This window comes from Pteropus vampyrus, unplaced genomic scaffold, assembly GCF_000151845.1.
Source record: "Pteropus vampyrus isolate Shadow unplaced genomic scaffold, Pvam_2.0 Scaffold456, whole genome shotgun sequence".
NCBI lineage: Eukaryota > Metazoa > Chordata > Mammalia > Chiroptera > Pteropodidae > Pteropus > Pteropus vampyrus.
Window position 1 is genome coordinate 239869 of NW_011889237.1, and position 7326 is coordinate 247194.

The window sequence follows — 7326 nt, forward strand, 5'->3', positions numbered from 1 at the left end:
GGCCGGAAGTAGCTAGCTCCCAGCCACCAGAAAACAAAGCCTGCAGCTGCCCACAAGCAGACTTGGCTGGGCTGGCAGAGGCAGGGATGGCTTCTGACAGGGAGGGAGGAGGAGGGTGGGTGAGAGCTGATTCCATCGTGCGTGCTTTGGCAGGCGGTTCTCAGGTGGCCTAAGATGCCCTGTGCATCCCTAGGACTGAGACCAGATGGATTTCACTCCTGCGATGAGGTTACGTTGCACGGCACAGATGACTTTAAGACAGAGCGATTATTTAGGTGGCCTCTTAAAAGGCACTAGGCTCTTCCCAAAGTCGAAAATTTGAAGCTAGAGAGATTCTGCATGACTGGCTTTGAAGCTGGAGGGCCCCACCTGAGAAGGATTGTGGGTGGTCTGTAGGAGCTCAGAGCAGCCCTAGCTGCCAGCCAGTCATATACGAGCACACACAGCTTGGAGGAGGAGCCCACGCCCCAGATGAGAACACGGCCTGGCTGACACATTGATTTCAGCCTGCGAGACACAAGCTGGGGCCCCTCACCTACAGAGCTGTGAGCTAGTGAGTGCCCGCTCTTAATCTGCTACATTTGGGGTGATTTATTATGCAGCTATAGAAAACAACAACACATTCGTTAAATATTTTGGGGCACCTACTACGTGCCGGTCCCTATTAGGTGCTGGAGACATGGCCATGGGCAAGACAGAGAAAGTTCCTGTGCCGATGGGGTTGATACTGAAATCAGAGACCTAGACAGTGGGCAGGGGACAAATGAGGCCATGTCAGATGGAGGTGATGCTGATCCTTGAAAGCTGAGGACCCTGGGCTGAGTCTCAGAGGCCCCCATTTCTTCCAGCCACGGAGGTCCACGTGGGCAAACCAACTCCCAACAGGCAGAAGAGCCAAATCAGCTCTCCAAAGCCCCGGGTGACTTGGCCTGCCCGTCTCCAACCTTGCCACCTGCCGCTCCTTCCCCGCTGCTTGTGCGGCAGCCACCTGGCCTTCCTTCTCTTCCTCGAATGCACGAGCTTGTTCCCACCCCAGGGCCTTTGCACGTTCTGTTCCCTCTGCCTGGAATGCCCTTCCCCCCAGGTCGTCACGTGTCTGGGCTCCTCTCAGCTTTCCAGTTTCTCCTGAAACAGCGCGTCTTCAGAGATCTTTTCTAAAGAAGCCCTCCTGTATGCACGCGGCACGTCTCATTCTCTTCACAGCATGTGTCATGCTCCTACGTTATCCGATTTATTAATTGACTCGTCGCTCATCTCCTCCCCGCGGACAGAAGCTGGAGCAGAGCAGAGAGACCTCCTCTTCCCAGAGCTCCCCGCACCTGGAAGACACTCAATAAAATACCCGCTCCCTGACTGATTGGAAAATTCCTCTGATCAGTCAGTGGTTGTTTTTACTTCTTCCAAGTGGGGGGAAAAAAAAACAGCGAAAAAGGAATAATTCATAGAAAAATGAAAACCCTAAGCTATAACGAGACAGCCATTTGCATAATGACAAGCATCTGATTTTTAATATAATTCCACCTCCAAAGTAAAATGTGAGCTATTCAGTGCAGCTAGGCCCCATGAAAGGCGCTGATAACAGAAGCGGCAGCCACAAGGGTGGAAGCCAAACCTTCCGTGGTTGTTTCCCGTCCACGGAAATCTCAGTCTGTGCCATTTAGATCCGGCCGGCCATTCCCGACACTGCATTCTCTTATCCAATAGCCATCTCTGCTTGCTCCGAGGCTTCCTCGCTGTCCAGTGAGATGAGATGGAAGAGGCCTAGAGATAGTCCAGGACGGCCTTTGTCCACCAGGAATAGAAACACGGGTGCCTGACCAGGCCCTTCTTCCTGCTTTAAATGTAGCTGTGATGGCTAGAGTTGCAGCAGCCATGTTGTGACCGGGAGGAGAAGCCGGGAGAATCAGAGAGATGTCCGGCCCTTCCATCACTGAGCAGCCTGCTCAACGCCCAAAGAATCATCACCTCTAGAAATCTTGATATGTGAGAGAAGCAAATCCGGACGAAGCCACCACGGCGAGGTTTCCTGTACCCGTGAGCAGTTCCTTCTTCTCAGCTCTGTGGCTCCATGTAAGTGAACAAAGTTTTGTCGTTCGTCAAAGCAATTTCATATCTGTGATCCCTTACCACCATCAGCACACCGCTGAGTTCGGGTGAGCAGACTTTAGTGTCCCCATCTGTCAGATGAACAAGCTGAGACTCAGAGAGAAGGTGACTTGCCGAGCTTCCGCAGCCGGCGGCCATTCCGAGGGCAGTGACGGCCGCTCCCGCCCTCCAGCGGTGGCAGATGGCATACGCAGACCAGCTGTAGCCTCGCCTCCTGACAAGGTTCTTCACTCCAGCCGACTGGACTTTCTTGAGGTCCTTGAGCCTCCCTCAAAGGTGTCTGAACCTCAGCCTAGGGGACGAGGCGGGAGCTCTTCCAGGCCTGATGTCCCTTCATTGTCCCCTTTCCCCTCAGCTGCTTCTAGGCCCTTGGAGGCTTCTTCCCCGTCTTCCCTGTCTTTGGTCAGTTATCCACCTTTTCTTACGAGTTAACCGTTCTTTATGTTGAACATTCCCGTTCGGATTCCCCGTTTCCTGATGTAATGGCCTTAAAGAAAAGTCTTTACTTACTGTAGCCACGGGGCTAACGCTGCTGAAAATCAAAAACAATTTAATTGCGTGCGTCGTAGAATTGTAGCTACGGTTCAATGCACAGCTTCGCCACGTCTCTCGTGTAGAAGATGGGACAGCGAATGGGGCGTCGAAACTGGGCGCAGGGTCATCTGGTGAGACGCAGATGAATCTGAGAACCTCAAGTTCCTACGTCACTCAGAATCTCCCTGCCCAAAGGAACTAGCTTCTCCTGTGTCTAAGGACGCTAGCTGTCCTATTGCTGAAAACTTACCGGGTGGCAGACTCGCCTGCGACGGGTGCCTCACAAGGAGGTGCCCGCTCTCCTTGAGACCCGCCGCAACTCCCTGCTGGCACTCGGACCCACAAGTAGAATCTGAGAACGTGCCACCGGTCGGGCACACACTACAGCCCCGGATGAGATCGCTTCTGCGCCAAAAGCATTGCAAGATTTTGTCAACGTTATTGGCAGAAGCCTTAGGAGCGTGTGAAGGTGCCAGACCAAGGCGGGCAGAGGTCACTGATTCAAGGCCCAAGCTATAACGTGTGAGCTTATGTAACCGGAGCCGGCTCTGACAGCCTGCTGGGCGGGGTGACGGGAACTAGGGCTCCGTGGCGACCTACATTTATTGAGGGACGATGCCAGCACTGCCCTGACCCGATGGAGTCCTCAGCGTAGGGCGTCGGAACGTCAGGGGTTGTGACGGTGGCCCGCACACCCTCAGCTCTGCCCCACTTCCGTTCCTGGGGAGGGGGTCCCTGATTTCAGCGACTGGGACCCCAGAGCACAAGCCAGTGACAGCACTCGGCCGCCAGAGACGGCGCAAGCTCATCTGCCAGGAAGCGCAGCAGGAGGCACCAGGGGCCAGCGTGCCCTGGTCCACAAGGACCTTTGGCTGAGACAAACGGCCCCAGTGTCCTCAGGAGTAAAATCGATAGGGAGCCAGCTCGGGAACTCATTTCGCAACCAAGAGAGTGCAGTGATGGGCTCGTGCCCAGGGGATTAACTGCAAAGAGAGGAAAACGTCGAAGTCGAAAACTCTGCCGAGTGGGGCGGAGGCGAGAAACCAGTAGCCCCAGCAAGAGTGGCAGAGAAAGCAGGTCCCACGAGGCCAGCCGTGCGCCCCGCGTTTGGGCCCCGTGAGAGGCCGCTGTGCCCACGCGGCTGGATAGTATGATGCACTCGATTCCCGCCCCCGCCCCCACCCCGCACCTAGCGAATGACAGATCCGCGGGTGTCATCTCAGGGCAGGATGGGACTCCCATAAAAGCAGGGAAAGACGCCGTTAAGCTTCATCCTTTCGTCTTCCGAAAACCCCAGCTCTTCGGTTCTGGGCTCACAAACTCAAGAGTCCGCGGAACCCGAGCTGAGCAGGATGAATGAGTGACCAGGACAGCTGCAGGGCCATGGGGGGCGATGCGGACTGCGGTACACCGGACAGTGCGTGCTCCGCTTCAAGGCACCCGAGTCCGCGTGTCGGGAGCAATCCTGGGGAACGGGCAGGTGTGTCCCCAGACCGAGCGAGATTTCAGGAAACCACAGGGCGGTCGGGGCTCAAAAGAGGCCCCATCCGAGCGGTGGGAGAAGGGGCGGGGCTTCCCACGGTAAACACCTGCCGTGTGACCCTCGCTTCCTGCGCCTCCGTGAGAAACAGCACAGGCGGCTTCGCGAAACCTCGCGCTCTAAACCTCCCGCGGCAACTGCCAACCGATCGTTTCAAAGGGCTAATAGCAACAGCCAACAGGTAGAAGGCCCACTCAGTTACTTCTTCGACGTGTTCACACACCCTCTGTCATTGAGTTCACATGACATTGTCTCCATTTTGCAGGTGAGTGAACTGAGGCACACGTGTTTCTCGAGGTCACACGTGTAAGTGGCAGAGCCTGGATTCAAACCCGCCCCATCTGGCTCCAGAGTCCATGTGCTGAGCACCTTGCCTCCCTTCCAAGGAGGATATGAGTGTGTGACAGCTTGGCCAGTCGCACTTTGAATCGGGACTCAGATAACACTGGCTTTCCAAACTCTGGACCGGTACCAGGAGGGGGCTGAGGCTGCAGATGAACCCTGGCTCCATCCATTGCACTCGTCCTGGTGACAGCGGCCAGGACCGCAGTGGATAGTGTGGTTCCGACCAGGTATCTTGATCCAATGCAGATGAGGTTTCTAACACCTTTCATAATCATTATTAGAAATTAGCTCTGTGTCTGATGCACCCCGAGCTGTCAACTCAAATCCATCCCGCCATCTGGAAGAGGTTCCTGCTAACGGCAGGGAGCCCAGACAGATGCCGTCAGGACAGCCGTGAGCAGAGATCAGTGGAGAGGGACAGACAGACAGAGTGAGAAAGAGGGAGACAGAGACGGAGAGACAGAGAAAGAGACAGAGAGATAGAGACAGAGCGAGACAGAGTAATAGAGAGAGACAGGCACAGAGAGAGAAAGAGAAGCAGACAGGAGGCTCCGCTTGCCATACGCCCGTTTCAGAGACGCGTCTCAAAAGAGGTGACGTGACAAGCTGGCGGAGGGCTGTGCCCTCGGAAGCCACAACAGATGTGACTCCCCTCCTCTGCTACACAGAGGACCCAGGTTTTCCTTCGGGAACTGTAGGAAGGGGCACCGAGGTCCTGGATCCAGCCATGCTTGAGATCCATTCTTGGACTCTCCGGTGGCGCCGTAATCAGTAGAGGCTTTCCATTTCCTTAAGCCGGATGTGTTCGGTTTTCCGTCGCTCGCAATCTAAGATACCTCACGTTTAATCAAGCCAGCTTTCTTGAGTCGGACAAGCGAGCATTTTAGGTAATGGGATCCTATCAAAACATCACAGATCGAACTGTCTGAGCAGGGGGCCGTAGCGTGTCGTGTCAACCTGTCTGTCCCCTCAGCCATCGTGACTGGGTCAAGGACAGCCCCATGAGAGTGTCATGATCTAGTTCTACAACAAATTTGAGAAAGTTGCCTTCTTATTCCTACCTCTAAAATAAATTCCGATATTAACGATTAAGTGGCCAAAATGCAGTATCATTTTGTCCCTCATTGACGGTCTGCCGTCAGATAAACTGGGTAATTGCATCTTTCAAAATGCACATTTTTTTCTGAGACTCAATAATCAATAGAAAGCACTGGTCAAGAGTATGGCCCCTGGGGCCAGCCCGCCTGAGTCTGAGCCCAGTTCATACACTTCCTGACCACATGACCTTGGGAAAGTCACCCAGACCTTGCGCTTCCATTCTTGCTTCTGTGAAATGGGGGAAATGACAGTCCTCACCGCAGGGACCGGACAGGAAGACTCAGTGAGTAATTGCATGAAAATGTGCCTAGAGCAGTGGCTGCCAGATAATGACTGTTACATATAATCACCATCATCTAAAACATTCTTAGCATCATCTTTAATTGTTTCCATTTTACTGAACGTGACCTTCCTACAAAAGAAGAGACTGCTCCCTGTCCCCTACGGCTCAGGTGGAGCCAGCAAGCAGACAGAGGGCCAGCCACCACTTGAGCTTGTCTTCCTCTGAGGGAAAAATATGCAAGCCAAGAAGACACTCTGTAACCCAATTTGAGTGTCTCATTACAATTACATAATGCTAATTGCTGGCTTTGTGTTCCATTTGGCAACTTGTTAAAGTAATTGAACAAAATATAACTAATGAACAATTATAATGAAGTTCATAATTAGGTCCTTGAAACACTTGATATGAAAAATATTTCAGATGCTTTTAAAAAACTACTCAAGTGAGGTGAGGCAGATTCAGAAGTCAGAGAAAGCTGTGAATGGTTTCTCTGGTTCAAAATGAATAGCCGCCCCCCCCAACCCCCGCCACCCGTTTCCCAGCACTGGCCCCCTAGAGCTGACAGGCTCATTTGAATGAGGTAGTGGATATGAGTGCCTAACCCCAGACGTGGCACATAGTAGGTGTGCAGGAAACCTTAGTTCCTTCCTTCCCATTGGGCAGGAAGGTCAATGAGGATAGACAACGGCATCTATTACTGGCCTGTGCCCAGGGGACTGGTACACAGTAGGACCTTAGAAGTATAGCTAAAAAAAAGAAAGAGAATCGAATCTGCTTCTTCCCGAGGCCTCTTCCCCCTCAACTCAAGAGGAGTGATAACCGTCAGGACCCGCAGTCCGCAAACCCAGGTGTGTGAGACTACCGTCACCTCTGTGAGCTGGCAACCAACAGCCGTCCCCGCCCTGGTGGAAAATCCAAAGCCGAAACAAAACGCTAGAGCGGAGAACCTGACACATCCTACCCCACCCCACTATATCCCACCCCACCCCACCCCGCCCCACCAAAAAGTGATCGAAGTTCATACTGCCGAGTGGCCCCCAATCCAAGGCGTCAGGAAGCCTTCGGCATCACCTCCGTGGGCTCCTGCCGAAGGTTCACAAGCGTAAGGAACCCCCGGGCGGCCGGAGCAGGGGGCGCGCTGCGAAATCACTGGCCTCTCGTCCTCAGACCGTCGCCGCCGTGGCTGGCGAAGCAGCGCTTCCGAGGATCGGAGGCCGTGAGGGCACGACGAGCAAGTGCGACGCGTGACCCGGGGTCATTCTGCAACACAGGACATTAGAAGAACTAGCGAAATCCGGGAAAGGGTGAGTGGGTTGGATCAGAGCAGTTTCCACGCCAGCTCCCCGATTTTCATCATCGTGCGGTGGTTTCGTTAAGAGAATGTCTTTGCTTTTCGGAAATACGCAATGACGTATTTAGG